At 40.2% G+C, this 10,830-nt stretch overlaps 1 long non-coding RNA gene across 6 annotated transcripts; it reads right to left on the bottom strand.

Moving 5' to 3' along the window:
• Positions 1-4,268: 4,268 nt before the first annotated feature.
• Positions 4,269-10,357, bottom strand: LOC103418825 (uncharacterized). Of its 6 annotated transcripts, none has more exons than XR_526834.4 (5): positions 9,996-10,353; positions 9,793-9,920; positions 9,123-9,550; positions 4,887-5,398; positions 4,269-4,737 (listed from the first exon to the last, which is right to left on the bottom strand). It is a non-coding gene; the product is annotated as an uncharacterized lncRNA (long non-coding RNA). The 6 variants fall into 6 exon arrangements; XR_011573524.1 differs by having other exon boundaries at positions 9,123-9,190; positions 9,996-10,351; XR_011573520.1 differs by having other exon boundaries at positions 4,887-9,550; positions 9,996-10,357.
• Positions 10,358-10,830: the final 473 nt, after the last annotated feature.

Here is a 10,830-nt window from a genome sequence, read left to right as displayed (position 1 = left end):
ACCTCTCAGTGTTGTCTTTAATCTTTATGCTGCTGAGTTTGTTTAAACTCTAATTGTAATTGTAGGTTGATTTACACCAGTTGGGTAACTAAATATATGCAGGATCACATGTGCTACCGTTACAAAGGCAATTACGGTTGATAGGAATCAAATTCACTAAAATTATTGTAAAAGGCCTTAACTGTATATCCAGACGTGACTATATAATTGGAATGTAGTCAATTAACCGAGGTCTATAATCCATATATATCGATCCTTGAACCAATATATAGATATCCATGCATGCATGCCCACGGTTAAATAGATGATGAATGTCGTCAGTGTTGTAGAGACTGAAATTTTTGTCTCCAACCAAAACTAGTGGTATAAAATAATAATAAGCGAGCTAAATAATTCAGCATAGCTGGGGAACCCAATATTGCGCAATCCAATGTCTGGGTCCATGGATTCTTAACTTTTACAAATAATTGCGCGCATCTGGGACAGAAATCTGTATAATATATCACTTATGTATTAATGTATACTATATCACTGATCACGTACATTAATTCTCACAGTCGAGTCGTCGTCACAGAGCCATGAGGAGCCAATTAAGTTGTCGATCGCTGAATTCACCACTTGAACAAAAAACTGCTTGCCGTCCATTGTGTGTTTGTATTGTATGTGTGTTTTCATGGTTGTAACAAAAAGCTTGCTTACCCATTAAAAAAAAAAATGTTTGTGATTATATCCTTATAATTTTCTTCGTCAAATGTGATATTGTGAAGAATGGGTGAGGTCATTGCTAGTTTAGGCCCCACATATTATGCGACTTACTTCCTACAGTTCACACCTCATACACACGCGCGCACGCACACACGCACACCTTCTGTCATCTTTGCTTTTGAATTCAACAATAAAATGAGTAAATTAAAACATATAGCTTAACAAAGATAAAAAAAAATATAAAATAAAGAGTCATTTACTCGTCAATTTGTCACAAATTTGTGCAGTATTTGATTGTCTCCAAGTATTTTCGGCTCTCCTTATATATTGCTTTCTCCATCCACATATAGTTTGTATTTAATTTAATTCCTAATTACATTTGGTATATATGGTTTAGTAGTGTGAGAACCTGTATTTTAAAAATATCTGTTTATTATTATTTGTTATTGTTAAAATATAAAAATCTATATTTGATGTTACATCCCACATCGTCCAGGGGTGAGGATCCTGTAAGCCTTATGTGTATATTCTCATCTCTACTTAGCACGAGGCCTTTTGGATCCTACATCGCCCAGGGGTGAGGATCGTGTAAGCCTTATATGTATATTCTCATATTTACCTAGCACGAGGCTTTTTGGGAGCTCACTGGCTTCGAGTTCCATCGGAACTCCGAAGTTAAGCGAGTTCGCGCGAGAGCAATCCCATGATGGGTGATCCACGGGAAAGTTCTCATGTGTGTTCCCAGAAACAAAATCGTGAGGGCGTGGTAGGGGCCCAAAGCGGACAATATTGTGCTACGGTGGAGTCGAGCTCGGAATATGGTGGGGGCTGGACCGGGTTGTGATATTTGATCTATATATATATATAAATGTGTGTGTGTGTGTGTATTTGAATGGACCTACACGTAGAGCCTTTGCAACTCAACAAAACCTTCATTTCCTTCTTATTAGACAGCACACAACCGCATAGCCATCCTTGTGTCCAACTTGTCATGTTTTCGTGTGACATTTATCATTCTTCTCATCACGGGTTGCCACTTGGCTTTCCCTCTCGTGACTCATCAAATATAAGTCACCTGTAGAAGCTACATAAGTATCTGTTTATTATTATTTTATTAAATTACTTAGCCATCTAAGTTTTAGCCAACTTATATGTCCCTATAAATAGGAGGCCCTGCTCCAGTGTTTTTCATCACGCGAAAGAATGGCAGCATGTAGCGCATGCAATAGTGTTATATATGTGTCTATATATATATATATATATATATATATATGTGTGTGCGCGCGCGCGTGCGCGCGTGTGTGTAGAGAGAGATTAAGAAAGAAAAGAGAACGAAAGAAATATATGGCGCTAGGAGTGTTCAAGGAGCTTACTTAAGTACGTGGAGCTTAGTTATTCCAGTAGTGACGTGAATCTTTGTTTTAGCTTTGGAATCCTGGTAGGGGAAATAAGGCAGACCTCTACGGAAATTGATTTTATTAAATTTCGTGAAGTGCTTGGTTGATTAATGTGATTGAATATTAATTGGCTAATTGCTTCAGTTAAGTGTTTACTTGTTATTGGATATGTGTTATTGGATATGGAATTATTGTTGTAATGCTATTCGTTGAGAATATACAATGATACATGTGGAAGATAAATTAATATTATTTGTGCATCATTCATGTTGATGTGGTGGGAATTTCAATATTCAGATTGGAAGTATGGAAATGAGGGTAGTTGGAAAAGATCTTTTGTGTAGTTGAATCTATTCATTGTGAAACCCATTCCAGGCGAGCTCGATGTGCACAGTAGAATAGGATATCGATAGGAATTGTCGATGTGGGTGATTTGGGTTGGAGATCAATGAATTAGATAAGATGACTAGCAAAAGGGATTCATGAACTTGGGATATCATATGGGGGTTAGTTTCTATAATAGAATATTTAAACCCCCTCTTGTAGTGTCCCACAATGCTCAGGGGAGATGATCATCTATGCCTTATATGTACATGCTCACATCTCATTGCAAGACACGTTTTGGGAACTTACTGGCTCTAGATCCCATAAGAACTCCGAAGTTAAGTGAGTTTGGGCGAGAGCAGTCCTAGGATGGGTGACCCTCGGGAAGTTCTCGTGCCGAAACCCAATAACAAATCCGTGAGGGCGTGGCCCATTGAGGACAATATCTTGCTATGTGGATTAGGATGTGTGACAATTCGGTATCAGAGCCACTCACTGGCCGGAAGTGTGCCTACGAGGACATTGGGCCCCTAAGGGGGGTGGACTGTAGTGTCCCACATCGCCTAAGGGAGATGATCCTTTATGCCTTATATGTACATGCTCACCTCCCATTGCAAGACTCGTTTTGGGAACTCACTGGCTCCGGATCCCAAAAGAACTCCAAAGTTAAGTGAGTTTGGGCGAGAACAATCCTAGGATGGGTGACCCCCTAGGAAGTTCTCGTGCCGAAACCCAAGAACAAATCTGTGAGGGCATGGCCCAAAGCGGACAATATCTTGTTATGCTGACTGGGATGTGACAATTTGGTATCAGAGCCACTCCTGGCTGGAAGTGTGCCGACGAGGACGTCGAGCCCCTAAGGGGGTGGATTGTAGTGTCCTACATCCCCCATGAGAAAGGATCCTCTATGCTTTATATGTACATGCTCATCTCCCATTGCAAGACGCGTTTTTGGGAACTCACTGGCTCCGAATCCCATGAGAACTTTGAAGTTAAGTGAGTTTGGACGAGAACAGTCCTAGGATGGGTGACCCCCTAGGAAGTTTTTATGTCGAAACCCAAGAACAAATCCGTGAAGGCGTGGCCCAAAGCAAACAATATCTTGTTATGCGGACTAAGATGTGACACCTCTACAGGGGTAAAATGCATGGTGTGGGACATGCAAGTCCGCGTGTTTTATTATATAAATTAACGGGGGTAATTGAAAAGGTTTCATTGCATTCATGCATTATTATCAATAATGATTTGATATTTGGCTATATGATTTCATGACACTTAATTTAATATTATCAATTTATTGTGATACGGTTGTCCCTACTGAGCTATAGAAGCTCATCCCTCTATTGTTATGCAGGTTTACGAACTAAACACTCAAGAGGGTAGGCAGGATGAGATCGGATTAGATTGGAGTAGAGAAAATTTATTCATTTATTTATTGTAGGTTGTAAAGAATTCTTGATTTGTTTTAGAATCATGAATTATTTTCATAAGAGGAGTTCAGTTTTCCAACCCGTGTCAATTTCCTTTTATTTATTGAGCTTCTAACTCACATTTCGGATTCGGGTTCGAGTTTTTGTTGTCGACCCGGGTCTGAGGCGTGACAAGTAGTAATACAAATTGGAATTTACAGGCCTACAATCCCTAAGTTCTCGACATATATACTTGACCTTTTTTTATCTCAACCGTCGCATCTTGAAGTCTTATCATTTAAGGGTGCGTTTGTTACACCAGACTATCTTGGACTGGACTAGCTCTAGGGACTAAACTGGGCTGACTTAGAATAGACTGAGTTAGACTAACTTAGTGAAACGTTTGGTACAGTATCAGGCTAAGAAACGGGACTAACTTTTAATTCTAGTTCAATTCATAACCTTTCAATTAAATTAACAATTTTCCTTTATCTTTGCACAAAATTCTCCACAAATTTCTTGAAGATTTCAATATTCAAACAAGAACAAATTTTTGCAGAAGATAATCATGAAGCAAGGATCAAAAACATTGACAAACATTTCTATCATTGTCGTTCGCTGGAAACCTCAATCTTCAAATTGATGGAGAGATTAGCCAACCACGAAGCAAAGGTTAGCCAATCTTGAGTGGCATCTCTTCTGCGCAGGACAATCAGTTACCCAGATTTTGTTCAGACAAGGAAATGGCAGGGCATTGTCGTATACACTCTTCAACACCGATAGTGATTGCAAATACAGATCTGTGATTATTTTCCTCCAAATCAATTATTTTCTCCATTTTAGAGCATTCAGATACACTTAAGCGGTCGAGATTAAGGGCCGAAATCAACAACTTCACGAAGCTGCAAACAAAAAGAAGAACAAAAATTGAATTTAATATCCATTAAGATTTAGAATCCAGTCATTCAATTTATGTTTCTTCAAAGTTATAAACTTTTGATTGAATTTGTTTTGAATCAGAAAAAGAAGAAGAGGAGGTGGAAGAGATAACCTTGAGTCGAAGATAGGCTAGACTGGAGAACTCTTGTCTTTGCCGTCGATTGAGCAAGGCGAGGAGTCGAGCAGGACGACGCGAGAAAGAGGTAGTCTTAGGAGTCCGCTGGTATTTGGGGACCTTCACTAAGACCAGCTAGCTTAGTCCATGCGAGTGAAGTTTAATCCCACTAAAGCTAGTCCCTTCCTTTAACAAACATGGGACTACGGTAATTCTTAGTACAGTCAAGTACAGTGAGATCTAGTAAAGGTAAACAAACACACCCTAAAAGTTAAAGTTCAGTTCTAATGATTAAGTTCAAATACAAAGCAAGATGTGAAAAGCAAAATCTCCACAAACTCAACCAACTTCTAAAATATCAAAACTCGTCCCCAAGTAATATAATGACAAATCATGTTCCCATATCCATGTCCTTTCTTTGTCCAACTTATTTCTCTAAACAGAGATTGTCCTTAAGCCGCTCAATTTGTAGCAAAATTTCAAAGCAAAATGTACATATGTTTGTGTACCTACAGACACAAATCAACAGAAAAAAAGTTAGGGTAAATAACATTTTACCCTCTCAGGTTTGGGTTCGATTTCAATTCCTTACAACATCTTTAAAACATTTCACTTTCATACCTCACATACTATTTTATTTCAATATAATACGTCCATTACATTTTCTATCAATTGGTCCGTTAAGTGCTGACGTGGCTGCCAAAATTGTGCCATGTGGCAAAAAAAATATTTTTCTACATTAAAAATATTATAATATTAATCCTATTAAAAAAAATATTAAAAAAAACCTAACCCACATCCCCTTCCTTCCCCCTCACCTCTCTGCAACTCCCATTTACAAAATCCACCACTCAGTCCGCGGTTCATCCCCATTGAAGCACTTCCATACCTAATTCTACCCACCAACCCATTTACAAAATCGCCACTCTGAAACCCTAATAACCTAGCCCCCCAAACCCGTAGAGCGTTCTGCCCAGGCCGTTGAAAAAGTCAGAGTCGACGAAGAGGCTCCGGAGGTGGGTAGCGATAGCGGTGGAGCCGAAGTATGTGGTGGGCTTGGGGGTGGAGGAGAAAGGGTTGGGTGGTTGGCCCCCGGATGAGTCGTCGGACTTGAGAAACATGGCGATGTTGTCGCTGCCGCTGCCATGTGGCAAGAGGTTGGGGAAGGCTAGGCAGAAGAGGTCGAGGTCGGAAGAGTCAAAGAAGAGGAAGTCGTCGAAGGTACTGATTTGTTTGAAGGTAGGGGGTTTGAAGAAGAGGAGGTCGTCGGAGGGGATGGAAGGAGGGGGTTTGGGTCCTAATTTGTTTAAAGGTACTGATTTTATTAGCAATCCATTAGGGTTTAATTCAAATGGATTTTGGTTTTTTTTCCTTAAGGAAGAAGATATTAGAGTTATGGAGGTTTAGAAAGAGATGAAGAGAACTGAGAGGGAAGAAAATAGAATTGCAAAAGTCATAGTGATGCGGCAGTCGGACGGGAAAGAAGAGATGGGTAGGGGTGGGGTGAGATGGGGGTTTTGGGTTGTGGGGAAAGGGAAGGGGTCGAGGAAGAATTTCTGGTTTTTTTTTTAATTTTTATTAATAGGGTAAATTATTATAATATTTTAAATGCATAAATTTTTTTTTTTTACCACGTGGCAGCCACGTCAGCTTTTAACGGACCAATGGATGAAATATCTAACGGATGTATTATATTGAAATAAAATATTACGTGAGATATATTTAAAGATGTTGTAAGGAATTGAAATCAACCTCAAACATGAAGGGGTAAAATGTAATTTACCCTAAAAGTTAAAAGATGACTTGATGATTAGAATGAAATTCTTTATATCAACGCTTAAAACCCAAATGCTATCAAACCAAGGGCAAGGGAATTATCAAAATGAGAAGAGTAAAGCAGACCTTTTGACAAAGAAAAAAATAAATAAATCAGGCGTTGTTCTCCATATTATTGGCAAAGCTAGGACTTGTAGGGCAAATAAGTAATAGTAACCTGAAGAGAAAAAGTTTATCCCGAGTTTTTTGAATTCATTTGCACTATGACCATAGTTAAAAAATGGAGTGGGAGAAAAGAAAATGAGATTAAAAAAGAACACACATCAAAGAGATATAAAATATTTACACCAAAGATCTAAAGTAGATTAACAACAAATTTGTAATTACATCAAAGATACATACTCAAACAAATAAGGTTTTTTAGCCAAAATGGTCATTGAGATTTGCATAACACATCACTTTGGTCCCTGAGATTGAAAATCAATAGAAATGGTCTTTGAGATTGTCTACCATCCATTATTTTAGTCATTTAGTTAAAAACTCTGTTAAGTGTCCTAGAGCTCTTGGCCGAAAGTTTGGACAATTTTCAAAGCTTCGTAACTCAATTGTTTCTTAACCAAATTCGACCCATAATATATCAAAATGAAGATGGCTGTAAAATAGCCTGAAAGGTAACTGGTCCGCGAGAAAATTGGAACTCACCGGAAACTAGATAAACTTTAAATGTTCATAACTTCTTCAATACTCAATGAAATCAAGTGATTCAAAAACAAAAATCATACTTCTCAACGAGACGAAGAGAATGGTATCTTTCTCGATGGCTAAATCACCGTGGTTTGGCCGAAAAACTGCTCGAAAGTGGCTATCTTTGACACACCCCGACCTAGGAAGGTCAAAGCATGCTGGCCATCACCGTGAGGTGACGTAACCATGAGGGTAAATAATGTGAAAAAGTGAATAAATTTAAACCTAAAGGTGCCTAAAACAAAAAACTGCACGGGTGAGCGGGATTGAACCCTTTTCACACGTGATGATAGAGCATAAGACAGTATAATGAATATGATAAGAGTTATACCACTGAAGGTAACCATCTCCTGAGATTTGCTAGAATCCTTGTAAATACGTAAGCACGGCTACTAAACCTCGAAGGGCGAAAAACAAAGTTGAGTGGGTCAGCAAAACAACATTTTGTAAAAACCTTTATTTTCGAATATACTAACCCCTCGTCGTAAAACAAGTATAGTCTCCTTAAAACATACTACGTAAGTATGTAAACAATAATACAACAACATTATTGTCACATCCCGACCCGGGGTGGATCATTTCTCGGGCTCGCTCCACCACCGTAGCACGATATTGTCCACTTTGGGCCCTGACCACGCCCTCACGGTTTTGTTTCTAGGAACTCACGAGCAACTTCCCAGTGGGTCACCCATCCTGGGAGTGCTCTGGCCCCTTTCTTGCTTAACTTTGGAGTTCTTACGGAACCCGAAGCCAGTGAGCTCCCAAACGGCCTTATGCTAGGTAGGGATGAGAATATACATTTAAGGATCACTCCCCTGGGCGATGTGGGATGTTACAATCCACCCTCCTTAGGGGCCCGACGTCCTCGTCAGCACACTTCCAGTCAGGGATTGGCCCTATTACCATTTGTCACATCCCGTCCCGGGATGGATCACTTCCCGGGCTCGCTCCCACCGTAGCACGATATTGTCCGCTTTGGGCCCTGACCACGCCCTCACGATTTTGTTTCTGGGAACTCACGAGCAACTTCCCAGTGGGTCACCCATCCTAGGAATGCTCTGACCCTCTTCTCACTTAACTTCGGAGTTCCTACGGAACCCGAAGCCAGTGAGCTTCCAAAAGGCCTTGTGCTAGGTAGGGATATGAATATACATTTAAGGATCACTCCCCTGGGCGATGTGGGATGTTACAATTATAACTAGAAATATGCCAAGTCATGATATATAAATGCCCCAGTAATAAAATCATGTGATAATCAAGTATAGCCAAGTGCTCATCCATCTAAGCTAACACACGAGTTCGAACAGATAATTTCTGACACGAATAAAACTAGGTGTAATCAATATGCTCTAGTACTACAATCACGTGTAGACTAGTGCAGAAGCACATCACATACAAGTCGGATTTCCTAATGCAATATACCCGACAGGACTGGCACCTAACTTGGATCCAAGGCGAGCGAATGGTGCGCTGTGAACATACACGTGAAGGACTAGCCCTGGCCCTGGGGTGAGTACTAACACCGGTGCAGCAAGATGAGCATGTACAGATATGTATGAATGTCATGACAGTAATATCCCAACCATATAGCAGCATTTATCACATTTAATGTCACCATAACAAATACTTGGCAATATAAGCGTAAAAGTGAAGTAACTACGCATTTAGGGAAACTATCAATATGTATAAGCATAAAATAAACTGCCCACTCACAGATACGCAGTCGAAACGAAGCCTCCTAGCCTTGCTTGACCTCGTACGTCCTCGGGGATACGTTTCCCCTATATGTGAAATAACTTATTAACCTAGTTTAATAACACATACACGGAAACTTAAATAAAACCTCCGTAGATTGCTCAAACATAGGGTTTGAATACATGAAATCGATCTACTCGACGTCACGGACACACACTTGTCGACCACACGTCAGCCGGAGGCCAGACGTGCCGTCACGCGCCGCCACAAGAGGCTGCACAACCTGCCACACGCTGCATGTGCCAATGGCATGTAGGTGGTCACGTGCGTTCACATGCTTGCGAGTATGCATGTACTCGCCTTCTCCACGATTTTCTGCAATTTTTATGGATTTTGGGCCAACTTCCTGAGCCCCTAACGAGCTAGATTCTCATCCAAAAACACTTCTACAAAAGCCAAATTAAAGCTAGAAATGAGATGAATCAATCTATATTCACAGAAAGTTCAAATGTGGTCCGTGTCATCCAGGAATTTGGCCTGAAAGTGGCCAAATGGCCATGGTCAAACTTTTCCAGAATTTTGGGAATTTCTTCCCAACTTTCAGGGTTGTTTTCTAACTGGATAGTTAACCAAACTCAGTGATTCAAAAGCCATTTTGAAGTTAGGAATATATAGAATAAGTCTATACCTATTAGAAATCCAGTCGAGGTCGAGGTTGGCCGGAAATCTAGTCTAAAAGTGGCCAAATGGCCACGGATCCTTGTTGGAAAAATTTCGGGATCTCTTCCTCCGAGTCATTTCAATGTTGACCTTCCACTAAGATGTTTGAAATGAGTCACATATCCATAATTTCAATGAGAGGAATTCAAAACCAATGTCCAGAGACCTTACCTTAGTTGAACTCGATAAGAACTCTTCGGAGAAAATGATGAACAGTTGCAGTGACCACTATGCAGTGCAAGCTCCACGCTTGGGTTTGAAGTTCACGACCTGAGCTTATAGAGATAGGATGGGATAAAGCACAATGGTGGTCTGATTACCTAACTCGTCGAAGAAGTCGAGTGGTCGTGACTGGGGTTAGTGCATGGCCTTTCGGCCTCTCTGCTTGTGCAGAGAAAATAGAGAGGTTTTCAGAAGGAATGAAGAGGAAAATAGAGAGAATGAAGTCAGTTTCTGATTGGTGCCAAGTTTGAGGGAAAAGAAAGTGATTGGTCAAGAGGGTTTTAGGGAGAAAGGAAATGATGAAAGGGATTGGTGGAAAATAAAATTGATTTGTTAGGAAGAAGGGGACACGGATCCACCAATCAAGGGAAGAATTTGATTTCAGATTTTTAACAATTTTTAATGTAAAAGATATGCTTCCTTACAGTGTTTCCGACACTGCTAATTTGTACGCGCATGTACAAAAGTACTCGTGATTACGTACTTTAAAGAAACGTAACTTTTTCGTTATAGATCCGTTTCGGGTCTAACTCGCGTCCACGCGTTCATAGCGACGACTACTAATTTAGTACGAAACCATGAAAATGAAACTGAAAGCCGAAAATCACGTCCACGTCACATTCCACTTTTGTCCAAAAGGGGTAAAATCGTCAGTTCACACCAATGGGAAAAGAAATTACAGTGAAAAGTAGGAATGGGTCGTCACAATCTTGGTCTCAAGTTAGCCACTTTCGAGCCGTTTTCCGCATCAATCGTCAAGTTGGTCAATTTTCTTGAAGAGTAC

The sequence above is a fragment of the Malus domestica genome, chromosome 11, assembly GCF_042453785.1.
Source record: "Malus domestica chromosome 11, GDT2T_hap1".
In the NCBI taxonomy this organism is placed as follows: Eukaryota; Viridiplantae; Streptophyta; class Magnoliopsida; order Rosales; family Rosaceae; genus Malus; species Malus domestica.
The sequence above is the reverse complement of the archived record's forward strand: the minus strand, read 5'-3'. Positions and strand labels throughout refer to the sequence as shown.